Raw genomic sequence first — 15,171 nt, 5'->3', positions numbered from 1 at the left:
AAAGTATAAGGGTCAGTATGTTTACTGATTCTGTCTCAAGTTAAAACATTTGAGATATACGAACAACAGCACCAAAAGTACAACAGCAATCTCACCAAAGCCTTTAAAAATTAGAAAACACAAAAGTCCCCCCAGTAATTGATCTCGCCCGTTGTCTCTCCTGCCTTTACCCTCAAAAAAGAAGAAAATCTTCCCACACATTGTCCTCCGGCTCAGTTTAACCCTCTGAGGACAAGACAGACTGCTCAGCCAAACGATGTTTGACAAAACCTCCTACCTCCAAAACCATTTCAAAATGCCATTCAGACAACTTACTGGTTTTACACTTTGGTAAACTCATTTCAAGTATTGGAAACAAGTTGTACAATACATAATTTGTGGTTTGTTTTCCCAAAGATATTTGAGGACTTTCAAAAAGACAATCAATGTTTTAATTTAGTTGTGAACTTGTGATTATCTGTTTCCTTTCTGACTATTTTGTAATCTTTGTATAGGCTAAACTTACCATATACAATGGAACTTAAAAAAGAAAAGGGACATAACTCTGTCTTTAGGCTGCATTTTTCCCATAATTAGAATACATATCTTCTCTTGCATTAATCCTACTCCTACATAACATGCCAAATACACAACAGTAATCCGGAAAATTTAACATAAACTATGTTTCAAAAAATAAATGTTTCTGAGGCCAGTTTAAAGGTCCCGTGCGATTGTGCTCTTTGATGCTTTAATGTAGACCTTAGTGGTCCCCTAATAATGGGTCTGAAGTCTCTTTTATAAGACCTTAGTGGTCCCTAATCGTATCTGAGTCTCTTTTCATATATACCTTAGTGGTCCCTAATACTGTATCTGACTCTCTTTATATAGACCTTAGTGGTCCTAATACTGTATCTGCGTCCCTTTTTATATAGACCTTAGTGGGCGCATTAATCTGTATCTGAAGTGTCGTTTTAATGACTTAGTGGTCCCCTAATACTATATCTAAAGTCTCTTTCTATATAGACCTTATAGTGCCCTAATACTGTATCTGAAGTCTTCTTTATATAGACCTTGCTTCGCCCTAATCTTATCTAAGTGCTCTTTATAGGTAGACCTTAGTGGTCCCCTAATACTGTATCTGAAGTTCTTTTTATAGACCTTATGGTCCCTATACTGATCTGAAGTCTCTTTTATATATAACCTTAGGTCCCCCTAATACGGATCTGAAGTCTCTTTATATAGACCTTAGTATCCCTATTACTGGATTGAAGTCTCTTTAAGAGGCCTTAGTGGTCCCTATATTATCTGCGAAGTCCAGCCTTGGTGCAAATTACAGCCAATAGAGCCAGTCCCACAAGGATCCTTTCCTAGTATGTCCCATTCTGAGTTGTAGCTATCGAGAGGGGGGTCTTGACCAACTGCCACTTTGTCGTTTGAAAGTTAGTGTCTCTCGCTCATGGTGGTGCCCAAATTCTCTGTTAGCACTGCAGAGATAAGGGATAGCAGCCTCTGGAATCTTGCCCCTTATGATGTCGATGGGCAAATTCCAGATCGGCCCATCTGAGTTTAATTTTCTTATAGGCAATGCAGGATAACCGGGACTCAGTTTTACCACTTTCTCTCCATTTCTAGCCCTTGGAACATAACGGACTGGGAACTCATTAATGTTAACAACCTCATAAAGTGACATTTTCATGCCATGGACCTTAACGAATACAAAGGATCAAAACATTCTATTTTGTTTTAGTGGTCTTTAGTGTCTTGTGTATAGGTAATTAAATAATAACTTTAAATTACACTTCACACAAACTTTTTGTTGACATAACCCTTTGACCATTCCTCATCCAGTTTTTTCTCTCTTTCTTCTTCTCTCCCAACATCGAATGGCCGCCTACTCAGAGGTGGTTCTGCTTGAGGTTTCTGCCCTTTGCCTGTATTTCTAAAATTGTCAATCCCACAAGAGGTCCGGACACTCAGCATATGTGCACAAAAAAAATAGTAGGCGTACTCTTCCACTAGCATGTGTGATTGGCCTGCAGACACACAGATTACCAGGAGCAAAACGTTCCGTCCGTGGAGATGACAACAGGAGGACACACCCAATGGGTAGCCTAGAAGTGGCGTGTAAACAGAAGAAAGAATGTGGAACGAGAAACTGTTTTAGTAAGTAGGCCGAGTAAAGTTTATTTTTGTAGAACCTTCTACACAAAAGTCACAAACTGCTTCCACAGGCCAAATAATACTACATTAAACACGGTGAATAGTCATAAAAAGCACAATAAAACAATAAATTTTAGTAAACCAAAATCAAAATACAAATTAATACATGTCTGCAATTTGTCTGGATGAACACTGACTAAAAGATGCAATTGAGCTGTGGTGTTCCAACAGTCTAGGGAGCTATTGTTTGGAAAGCCTTTTATTTCATCTATGACGGGAACAGCCAGTAAGCTCTGATGTGATGATATCTCTCCATAAACAGGCAACCCGCCATGTTTTGTTCTTTCAGTGCTTTTACAAAGCCGCACGTATAATGCAAGTTATTCACAAGAGACCGTCCTCAATGTCCTCTATAAGTGTTTCTACTGAGTGGTGTGTGTGTGTGTGTGTGTGGTTCCTTCATAGTAGTCATGTGTTGGCATAAAGGAAAGTAAGCATACAACATCCCAGAACTACAACTTTGATGCAAGTTGCATGGAAATACTCGCATCCTTGTGTTGTGCTGTGCTGGCTGCTTTACATATATTTGTGTTGGCTGGCTCACACCTTTTTGCAGCAAGAGCCATGTTTGCTGTGCTTTGGACCTTGAATGCTCCGTCAGCAGGCAAAAATGTATGCTTTTCAAATCTGGGATCCAGACCAACAGCAGCAATAAGAGCAGTGCTGGAGACTCAGATGGGAACACAAGTACTCCTTGCCACCTTGGCTGTGTCTGTTTTGTTTTTACTTGTGCAGTCTCAAAAGCTGATCGGTGTGGACTTCTAGGCTGTGGAAGTGCAGAGAGGTAACATATTGTTATTGCATATGCCCACTCCAAGAAACACCGTAGCCCTTTTAAATGGCTCAGGGCCTGGCTCAGTTCCTCTATTAGTTTCCACTGTCACTTTGAGATCAAGGTGGGTTTTTCCTCTCTGTAACTGCTGGGTCTGAAAGTGCAGCAGTGACCGCCATCTTTGTTCCAGCAGCCTGGACAGCATAGGATAAGTACTGTTCCAGCGAGTACTTACGTCTTGCGCCAGCATGTGTTGGCTGCGCTTATCCTTAGTTTGTGGCATGGGTCCAGCTCACTTCTCTTGAAATGTTCGACCGGCATCTTGTAGCAGCCACACACTTGAGATGCTGTTGTTTCTTCAGAGCGCTTGCACAACCCAATTTTCAGAGATTGACCTGCGCATCGCACTGATGCCAATCCATGCTTTCTTGCCAAATATTCACAGCTGGCTACAACATTAGCACATCTTGTTTTCTCTGGTAGAATGTCAATTTGGCAATCACATCTTCAAGCACTCTGCAATATGGCAGCTATGTGTCTCTTTCAAGGGGTATTGTTGTCAGCTGTAGGATTCCATTTCCCAAACCTCCCCAGATAACACTTGCCCAAATTTCATTGTCAGTGCATGCTGTCAGTCTCTTTACTTGTGTTCATTAACTTCCTTTACTTATTCATACTTTTTTCTCAATCACTCGATTTTTTTTTCTTCAGGTAGGGAGTGAGCCCTTACCCCAAGTGAAGGAGTGTATATACCTTTGGGTCTTCTTCGCAGTTAGGGGACCATGGATGCGTGAGATTGGTCGGAGATTGAGCAGCCGGTGCGGTATTACATCCATTTATCGCACCGTTGTGACAAAAAGGGAGCTGAGCCAAAAGCACCAGCTTTTGATCTACCGGCAATTTTTGTCCTACTCCTAGATGGTCCTGAAGCTGGGTCATGACCGAAAGAATAGATCCAGGGTACACAGCAGCAAAAATGGGTTTCCTCAGGAGGGTGGCTGCGTCTCCCTAGAGATAGCTGAGAAGCTCAGTCATCCTAAAAGCTCGGAGTAGAGCCGGTCTTCCTCCCGTCAAAAGGAGCTAGTTGAGGTGGTTAAGGGTCCAAGGTAAATCCAGCTGGAGGAGGCCACGGGAAGACCTAGACCGGTGGAGAGATTATATCTCTAACCTGCCTGGGAATCCTCAGGATCCCCCAGTCGGACTGGTTATGTGCTCGGGAAAGGAAGTTTGGGGTCCCTTACTGGAACTGCTGGCCCCGCGACCCGATACCGGATAAGGGGTCGAAGAGGTGATGAATTTTGATGAAGTAGGTTCTTGAACAAGCGGTGACCTCAGAATAAAGTAAACCATCCTTTGAAACCGTCATGCTCTACTATTCACACCGGCCGCATGTCTTGGACAATCTGTACAAAATGCTGTCTGAAACTCAGAAAAAGGTGAAAATAGTAATACTTATTGACATGCCCTCACCGGCAATAAAGCCAGTTGAAAGTCCGCAAGTATAAATGCTGGCATTAATGTTACTTACCTCGCTTGGTCGCTCCGTGGAATGGATGCCTACTGTGGGTGTTTCAGTTGAGGTGCTGCAGCATTGAGGATGTGCTTTGATTCTCCGTACAGTTTACTAGACACACTTTACTGAGTTTTTGCTTTTTTATAAGATAAAATAATCTTGAACTTTAATACTTGTGGGTTTTGTTACACTTACGTCACTGTTTTCACCCTCTTCATCCATTTTGTATCCGTGTGGCTCGTAAATCCTCCGCTGGCACAGGCGGGAGGCCCGTTGTGAGTCGTAATAATCATCTGTGCGGAAACAGTGAGCGGGAAGCGTTAGTTACATTGATTAAAAGCTTTGAGGCAATCTTTTTTTTAGATTATTTTTTGTGCTTTTTTCCTTTATTATAGTGCCAGTAGACTGGAAAGGGGGGAGAAGATGGGGGATGACACGCAGAAAAGGGCAGCAGATCGGATTTGAACCCTGTGCCGCTGCCGGACTCCCACATGGGGCTAACGCTCTTACTGGGCGAGCTAGAGGCCGGCCCAAGGCAAATCATTTTGAATCAAGGATGTTAAAATCAAATTAATTTACTACTTACTCGAAAATCATTTCAGCCCTATAGACAGTCTGAGTGCTCAGGCAGCAACTTCATTGAAATGACAGAGACGTAAGAATTAAAGAGCTGACGAAACAGTCAATGTTGTCATTCAAGGAAAGCACCACTGCTGTCAAAAGCAGTGCAGAATGTGCAGCAGTATTTTTTATGTGTGCATTTAATACCTCATCAGTCAACACCTTAGGTTTAAAAGCACAATTAAAAGGAACGGATCTGGTCTTTAGATGATTAGGACCCCAGTGCAGAAAGGCGAGGAGAATGCAGCAGTTAGAAAAAAATACACTTTAATCAAAAAAAAAAAAAAAAGGGTCTTACAAAAGAGTAAGCAGCAGGTAAGTAAAATCCAGAGACAGGGAAATAGGCAGCATTGAACATGATGGAGAGCTGACATTAAAAAAACAATGATCTGACAACGGACAGGGTAACCCCAAGACTGAATACAGAGGGTAACAAGGTAACAAGAGCAGGGGACACCAGGGTCTGGGTAACAGGTGGAAAACATACAAGGGCGAGAAAACTAGGCAGGAGTTAAAACTAAACACAGAACACAGAAAAGACGACTTGGGACATAAAACATAACAAAGAAGACCCAATGACTAAGACATGAAACAAAACATGAACAATGAAACCAACATAACACATAACCAATAACACATCACAAGACAGACAGACCGAAACCCGGCTAAGAAATTAGCAGGAAACGACTACCACAATAAAACAAGACAAAACACCCAAACCATAACAGGTCTGTCACAACCGGGCCTGTTTGCCGAAACTAGGGCTAGGGATAAGCCAGGATATCACAGTTACCGGGATGAATTAGCTTGACTCGTTTGCACGAAACCAGATTGAATTAAACCCAGCCATAACCATGGAGATTATTCTTTGCGGCTACCTGGTCCAGAGCAGGCTAACGAGCCGGCTAAGATTAATCCTGGAGTCTCATGTCGTCAAATCACTGCCTTGATCCAAAAAAACTTGTTTAAACAGTTATTCCGCTTTATTTTATTTACATGCATTATCCTACTTGTCACTTTTGTTGTCTCAAGTTGGATTTAAACCCTACTACAGTTGTTTAGATGTAGAAATGGTTGCACGGCCCCCTGATGCGGAGTGGGACTTTCCTGTGTGGACGGTGGTGTCAAGGCTGCCCTGGCGTGTGGCACGCTGCCCGGTGGCCGCTGCCCGGTGGCCGCTGCCCTGTGGCCGGATAGCCCTCCTTGCCGCTGGCCGGTAGCCGCTGCCCGGTGGCCGCTGCCCGGTGGCCGCTGCCCGTGTGGCCGGTAGCCGCTGCCCGTGGGCCGCTGCCGCGTGGCCAGTAGCCGCTGCCCGTGGCCGGTGCGCTGCCCGGTGGCCGGTAGCCGTTTCTGCCGCGGTGGCCGCTGCCCGTGGCCGCTGCCTGTGACCGTTAGCCCGCTGCCGCGGTGGCCGGTGGCCGCTGCCCGGATGGTCCGTGCCCGCTGGCCCGGTTGCCGTAGCCACTGCCCGGTGACCGCTGCCCGGTGGCTGCTGCTTGCGCGGACCTGCGAGTCAGCTCAGTGTCCACTCTCTCTGTAAGTAGAGAATGAGCAGCGCAGCGTCCTGGTCTCAGCTTCAGGTTTATACAGGACCGCTTTGAAGATTAAGTGTGGACGAATTAATGTGCGATATTCCCAGTATGAATAATGGCAGACTGGTCAGAGGCCAATACATTCACGATTTCATTTTCTTGTTGCTTGTCCTTCTCTAATAAAGGGTAGTTGTGTTACTCCTTAATATGTAGGCCTTAGTTTTTTATTATAGCTTACTTTGTTTCTAACCTTCTCATTAGTCTCACATCCCTGGACCAATACCGGGGGCCTATTACAGTAGCACTACGTAGTGTATTTTACATTCTTCACACCGGAACACCACAATGCAATCTTTTTATTTTGGTGCGTTCACTTGTCGAGAATAAAAAAACATGAATATTGTTTTACATATGCTCACAGCGTGTATTGAAGTCACTTAGTTCTTTTTCTAGTTGTTGTCCCTTTCTGATTGTTCTGTATGAACATTATTTAACATTAATTATTATTATAATTGAACATTAACATTAATCTCTTGCCCTTTCCTACATTGTTTTTGTTAATTTTATATTATTATTTTCATGCTCTCTGTGTTTTTAGTTTATCCTTACTTTTTTACCATGTGCACTTTGAAGATTTTTGCAAATAAAGTGCATTACACATTAAATTTTTTTTTATTATTAATGTACACGAATTAGATTATGCTATAAGTTGTGTGCATTGGTGTAACACATGTTCTCGCATTGTGAATAGGGTTTGAATATGAGCCTAGCTATAGTCCGTTGTACATTTCCCGAGGAACATTATTCCCTCTGCTCACTTTTAAGGCAAGGCTAAATAATAATACATTTTATTTATAGAGTGCTTTACATGGTAGGCTAGTCAAAGACACTCAGAGTAAGACCCAGCACATTTATCTCATAAATACAGAAACATGAAACTAGCATATTAAGCAATAAAACAGTGTAGCCTACAACTTTTATAACTGTGGAGTGACTATAGGCTAATTAATATTTTACATCCATCCACATCCGTGTATCAGTGTCCACTATGTGGGCTTTTTTCTCCGTTGATAGAGTCATATTTCCTTTTTGCATATTCTTCCCCTCCTCGTTACTGTCCATTAGTCAGCTGCGCTCTTGGTGAAACATGGGCGCATGCGTTTCTCAGTCTCTGCATCAGTAAATCTGTGATTGATACCGTGGTCTATTTGAGAAAGCCGTGAACGTGCCTTATCCCAGCTATCTACACCTGGCTTGACATAGCTCCACCTGTTCATCCTGGCTCGCAAACGTGCAACGATTAAGCCGCGATGAGCAGGACCCTAATCAATCTGCGCTTTTTAACTTATCCTGGATATCTTTATTCTTCACTTGCGGTGCAACCGGCGCCAGCTCCTCAGTCCGACACTGTTAATGTTTAGCCCATGTAAATACCAGGTCTGTTACCTTAGTGTGCATGGGACCAAGCATATGCTGGGTAAAAAAACAAAACAATCTCTTGTATTCAAGAAATTACAGCAAAAACTGTTAGAAGTATCGTTCACATAGACATGAACAACACACAAAAAACTAGTTTTATAGAGTAACCATATGTGAGGGTGTTGGTGGCAGGGAAGGCAGTAGGGTAAAGAAAGAGACACTGAGGGGGGTGAGGGAATAGTTACTCATAGCACCAAATCTACAACTGCAGAAATGGCAGTTGAGGCCAGGAAGGGGAGCCTCGTGGGTTGTGCGGGCTTGTGCACCATGGCTCCGGGAAAGCAGTGTGTAACGGCATTGAAAATGTATGCCCCGAGTGATGGAGTCACCAATAATCATTGTGGTCAGGGGGAGAAGTAGATTGCCGTTGAGGCATAGGTTCACTTTTCCGGTCCAGACAGTATTGGCCACCTCAAATGAATGGCAACCTTTTCCATGGTACTGGTATATACATATATATATTTGAAGTGAAGTTGAAGCTGTGTGACTTGTTTAACTTCTATCAATAGGAGCCCATTAGAGTGTATCAAGCATCTGCATGCAAGATGAGCAAGGACATACATCCCAATAGAAATCTAAAGGAAGGAAATTGGCGACATTAAAAGATACCCTTACTTTTTCTCTGAAGAGATTACCACTGTCAGGCTGCAGCAAAAATCCGTTTTAGGACCTGGTTTCGGAAGTAAAGGTTCCGGCTCAAAGGAAGAGAAGGACAATGCCTCCAGTACACACGATGAATGATGTCAAAATAAAAAACTTGGTTGTACGCACAGGCAGTGACAGTGAACCTGACCACGATCGGGAGCTGATGGGTTCAGCTCTGACTCCATGAAGCAGTAGAGCCTTTCACATATTGAGACTTGCCTCTGCCCCAGAGAAATAACAGCAACAAAGCACCATTATTATGAGGTTTTGTAACCAAAAATACACAATTGCACTACGTACACAAAGAAGGAAGTTGAAGGGAACAGACGTCTGCCATGAATAAACATCTCACCGAATGAAATGTTGATATCGTCTGGAAAGCACGATCCTGGAAGAAACAGAAGAAATACAATCTACATGGTCCAAAAACGCAAAATCTTCCAAAACTAAACGGAACACCAGAGGACAAAAGTGATGGGGATCAAGGACATTGGGGAAGTGGTTGAGTTTCAATGAGGGTAAATGTATTGTGAGGTTTTGAACACAAATGAGAAATTCACCTCAACATGACAACATTGAAAAAAAAATCATTCATCTAGGCCTACATTGAGATAATACACCGTTACCTAAACCCAACTGCTTACTGATTGTGATAAGCTGGAACTAAGAACATTTGACACTGAACATAATTCACACGACATTGCCCATGATATCAACCAAGAAAATAATTCTCACCATCAATTGCAGCTATAATACAGATGAACAGTCACAATAGACCATTGTTGAAGCCATTACATTGATTTAGTTTTATCCTCTAAAAATTATATATATTTATGAATATTACAGAAATTAACACAATAAGTGGATACATTGAATGACATTAGCGACCATCTACCAGTGTTTAAAAGTTTTGACAATGACTACAAGAAGGAAATGCTGGAGATAATTTTGAGTACGGACGAGTACAGACAGAGTGTCAAACGCTTTAATAAATCAATTATATTTCAATATCGGAAAAGGTATATAATGAAGAAAACATTGATTAACATATACCTTCTTAGGGGTAAATCAATTGTATGATAAAACTGTCCAATAAACAAATCAGTAAAAACTTAAATATTTAGAGAGAACATGGTAACAAAGGGATTACAAAAAATACTATATAAATAATCATAAAAATCGAACAAGTGTAGAACCAAATTACAGTATAAGAATATAAAAGTAAGCTAACTATTGTATGAGAATTTGTAGGAAAATGTTACAGCAATTATTGATAACAATAAAACATATCAAAGGTATGTTTGTCTTTCAGCAGTGGAATAGGGAAATTATAGATGTACATTAATGTAAACAAAACTTCAACTGACTATTGAATGCAACCATGACATGAGAATAGTTGCAATTTATCATTTCAAACTGGTAATTCCCAATTAAATGAAAATGTCAAAAGCCATACCGCTGTTCAAAACTGGAGACAAACACCACTTCCCAAATTCAGGCCTGGTTCTGTTCCTTCCTCCTTAATTTTCCAAAATTTTAGAAAAACTCTTTGTTGGCAGCTAAACAACACAACTTACTAATGAGAGTCAAATGATTCAGACCCGGAGCTCTACATCTATGTAGTTAGTGAGCTAACTGAAGAAATCACAAATTTCATTCATCCATCTTTGTCCGCTTATCCGTATTGGGTTACGGGGGGGGGCAGCTACAGCAGGGGACCCCAAACATCCCTTTCCGAGCTGTACATTAGCCAACTCTGACTGGGGGATCCGCCCCTTGAGCATCTAAAACCCTAAGACCACAGTACTCACCTTTTAGCAATGGAACTTTGGACATTGTCCACTCAGGTTCAATGCCCCCAGCCTCCACAGGGTGCACAAAAAGCTCCGCCGGAGGTTTGAGTTGAAAGTCCGTCGACAGGAACCTCTTCCAGACGTTCACCATTTTCCCGCACTACCCTTTTGGGCTTACCAGGTCGGTCCACACTCACCCCCTGACCCACTCACCACCAGATGGTGATCAGTTGCAGCCCCTCCCCTCTCTTCACCCAAGTGTCCAAAACATACGGCCTCAGATCAGATGAAACAATTATAAAATCGATCATGTGACCTTTGGCCTAGGGTGCCTGGTACCAAGTACACTTATGAGCATCCTATGTTTGAACATGGTGTTTCGTTATAGACAATCCATGACTACACAGAAGTCCACCACAGACAACCACTCTGGTTTAGATAAGGGAGGCCGTTCCTCCCATCACGCTCTCCTTGTATCTCCATCATCACCCACATGCAGGTTGAGTCCCCCAGCAGAACTATGGAGTCCCCACTGGAGCCCGTACAGGACTCCATTCAGGTCTCAAGAAGCCGAGCACTCCGAACTCTTGTTTGGTGCATATCACAAACAGTGAGTTTCCCCATCCCCCACCCCAGGCGTAGGGGGAGACCTCTCATCCACTGGGGTAAACTCCAACAAATCCTTTAACAAAAAAAAATATGCAGCTGGGATATTTATTGATCTCAAGAAAGCACTGACATACAATTCATGCCAGATAATCAGTTAAACTTATGGTGAACGGTATGGTATTAGGGGGGGGGGGGTTTATGAACTGGCTGAGAAGCTACATAACAGCACAGTTTGTGAAGATGGGTAAAAACATGGCGTCTTGTGTAGACATTATTTGCGTGGCAATTCTTTATATTCCTACATGAATGATTTAAATCAGATTTTTATATTTTTTCTTATTTGAGAGGAACATTTTTGTACTGGTGCGGATTTGCGCTTCTTAAGTTAACCTATCTGAAACAAGCAATTAAAAGATGGGTTGACAGTATTAATTACATTAAATTTGAGTAAAACCAATCATTTTGTTTGGAAATTGTAGATCAAATAATCACAGCATGTGACAATTGATAGTGTGATATTGAAAGAGTGTATGTAATACATTTTCTTGGTGTGTTAAAGATCACAAGCTCTTCTGGAAACCTTGCATAAAACACGTTCAATCTAAACGTCACAAACATCTTATGTGTGGGTTGGGGTTTTTGTTGGGGGTTATTTTTCCCATTTGGCCTCCCTATGTTTTTGTTCCGTTTTCACCAGAGCGTTTGTTGTGGTCCGTCTGTGTTCCCCTGTCTGTTTGCTCTGCTCCTGTGTTATTTTGATATTAGGTTTCTGTCTTGTCTAGTCTTGTCCAGCTTTGCTTTGTGCCTGTCTGATTGTCCGCCCCGCCCCAATGTGATTCACCTGATGTCCACCTGTTCCCCGTTACCTCATTACCTCATGTATTTAACCCCTCTGTTCCTTTGTCTTGTGTCAGATCGTTTTGCCATCATCCGTGAGTTTGTCAGCCTTTGCCATCACGTGCTATGTAGTTCGTCTTGTTCGTATGTCTGTTCCCTGTTCCCGCGTTCCGTGAGTTTTGTTCGCTACTTACTGCCTGTCTGAGCCTGTTCCCAGTGAAGTTTTCCCCCTGTGAAGTTTTTCCTGCCTTTCCTCACCTTCCCCCCGTTCCTGGTTTTTGGTTTTTGATTTTTGGATTTTGTTTTGTTCCCTGTGTTTGATTGGACTGTTGTTGAAAATAAACCCTGCTTAAGTTCCCTCTTACTTCTCTGCATTTGGGCCTCCTTCCGCTCCCACAACCGTCTCAGTCCTGTGTAGGGCAAAACATGTATTTAATCACAAACATTGCACATTTTATATTGTTTACTGGTTTTACCTATTTAAATTATTGCAAGAGGTCTGGGTGAAAACGTTAAAGCCACTGCAACCACTGATCACACTTCATAAAGCAGGATATTATGATCACACAGCTTAGTGTTTTACATTCCCGTGCTTAAAGTTCATTGATCTGGTTGAATATCAAGTGGCACAAATCATGTAGAAAACAATTCAGAAGTTCTTTTTGATAAAGAGGGGGTTTATAATTGAAGGAATACTTTTAATTTCAAGGTTTCACACGACCCAAAAGTCAGTGCATTGGGGCGCCCAGGTAGCTCAGTTGGTAGAGGGGGGTGTCTAATCTGGAGGTTTACTCAACGCAGTGGCCCGGTTTCAACTCTGACCATCGGCCTTTGGGCATGTCATTCCCCCCCCTCTCTTCCCTTTCACGCCAGGATTGCTATGCTAATTTCAGTCCCTCCCAAATCGATCATTTTGTTGATAGTCAGCGGCTCGCTGGGAATGACACTCGACTCTGTTGCCCCTCTAAAAAGAAGATAATAAAACCAAGACAGTTAGCTCCATGGTATAACACTGAAACTCGCAAATTAAAGCAAACTTGAGCAGATTTGGTGTTCCACCAAATATGGATTCTTGTTTAATTTGACAAGCAGTCTTAAACGTATAGGAAGACCCTCCGTAATCGCCAGCAGCGTACTACTCGTCATTGTAGAGGAAAATAGGGACAACCCCAGGTTTCTTTTCAGCACTGTAGCCAGGCTGACAGAAGGTCACAGCTCTACTGAGCCAAGTATTCCCTTAGTAGTAACGACTTTATGAGATTCTTCAATGATAAAATTCTAACTATTAGAAGCAAAATTCACCAAGACCTGCCTTTAACTGGCACTGACTTATCTCTAAACTCAGGAACCTTAGAAACAGCTGTAAAACCAGATATATGTTTAGACTGCTTTTCTTCACTTGATCTTTATCAATTTAATTAAATTATTTCTTCATCTTAACCATCAACCTGCCTCTTAGACCCTATCCCAACTAGGCTACTTAAAGAAGTTTTACCCTTAGTCAACTCTTCTCTACTGGATATAACCAATCTGTCTTTATTAACAGGCTATGTACCACAGTACTTTAAAGTAGCTGTAATTAGCTGTAAAAGCATCCAGGGATTGGACATTGATGTAGTGGAGAGCTACAAATTCCTGGGTGTTCACCTAAACATAAACTGAACTGGACTGATACACCCAAGCACTCTACAAGAAGGGCCAGTCGCCTCCATCTGCTGAGAGACTCAGTCCTTTGGAGTGTGTAGGACTCTCCTCAGGACCTTCTATGACTCTGTGTGGCCTCTGCATCCTCTACGCTGTGGTCTGCTGGAGGGGGGGCAGCTCGGACCGGGACAGGAGCAGACTCAATAGACTGATCCGGAGCGAGCTCTGTCCTGGACTGTCCTCTGGACCCCATAGAGGAAGTAGGGGAGAGGAGGATGTTAGCCAAGCTACATCCATCATGGACACCACCTCTCACCCCCTACATGACACCTGTGGGTCCCTGAGCAGCTCCTTCAGCAGCAGACTGATACACCCACGGTGTAAGAAGGAGAGGTACCGCAGGTCCTTCTTCCCGGCCGCTGTCGACTCTACAACCCCTGCTCTACCTGATAGTGTTGTAGTTTCTGTTCCTGTTTTTCTCCCATCTACATCACACACTTTCTGTTTATCTTTAATATTGGTATTTATATTATTTATTACATTACTTACTTTCAATATTTATGGTCTCAGGTTAATATAATTTAATTATGCTACCGACTCTTGCTTCTTTGCTCATTACACATTCAACTTAACTTAATTTTTAACGTCACTTACACCGCAATATTGTTTCTCTTATCATGGAACCGCACTTTAAATTCCTTTTGTTTGACGGCATTTTACTTACTCAGTCTACCATATTTTCATTGTCTATTTCTTGCCTGTATTCTTTGCCTTGTATTTCTTGCCTTGTATTTCTTTCGTCTTACTTTGTGTTGTTTTGTTTTGTTTTCTGTTTTTTGCTGTTGTGCTACTTGTAACGACAGAATTTCCCCGTCGTGGGATAAATAAGATAATCTAATCTAATCTAATCTAATTAACCTCTTCTAAAAAAGCCCAACCTTGATCCAGATTTTTAGCCACTATAGACCTATATCCAACCTTCCATTTCTCTCTAAGATTCTTAAGAAAGCAGTTGCCAAACAGCTGTGTGACTTTCTGCATAGCAACAGCTTATTTGAAGATTTTCAGTCAGGATTTAGAGTTCATCATAGCACAGAGACAGCACTTGTGAAAATTACTAATGACCTCCTAATTGCATCAGACAAAGGACTTATCTCTGTACTTGTGTTATTAGATCTTAGCGCTGCATTTGATACCATTGACCATTGTATCCTATTACAGAGATTGGAACATTTAATTGGCATTAAAGGGACGCTCTAAGCTGGTTTAAGTCTTATTTATCAGATCGATCTCAGTTTGTTCATGTTAACGATGAATCCTCCATGCACGCCAAAGTTCATGGAGTCCCACAGATCTGTGCTCGGTCCATCCTGTTATATAGGCTTCTTTTAGGCAATATATTAGGAACCACTCCATAAACTTTCATTGTTGCAGATGATACTCATTATCTATCGACAAGCCGGATTAAACTAATCAGTTAGCTAAACTTCAAACGTGCCTTCAGGATTTAAAACCTTGTGGCTCTGT

Source organism: Etheostoma spectabile, unplaced genomic scaffold (assembly GCF_008692095.1).
Source record: "Etheostoma spectabile isolate EspeVRDwgs_2016 unplaced genomic scaffold, UIUC_Espe_1.0 scaffold280, whole genome shotgun sequence".
Classification (NCBI taxonomy): Eukaryota; Metazoa; Chordata; class Actinopteri; order Perciformes; family Percidae; genus Etheostoma; species Etheostoma spectabile.
Note: the sequence above shows the minus strand (reverse complement) of the source record.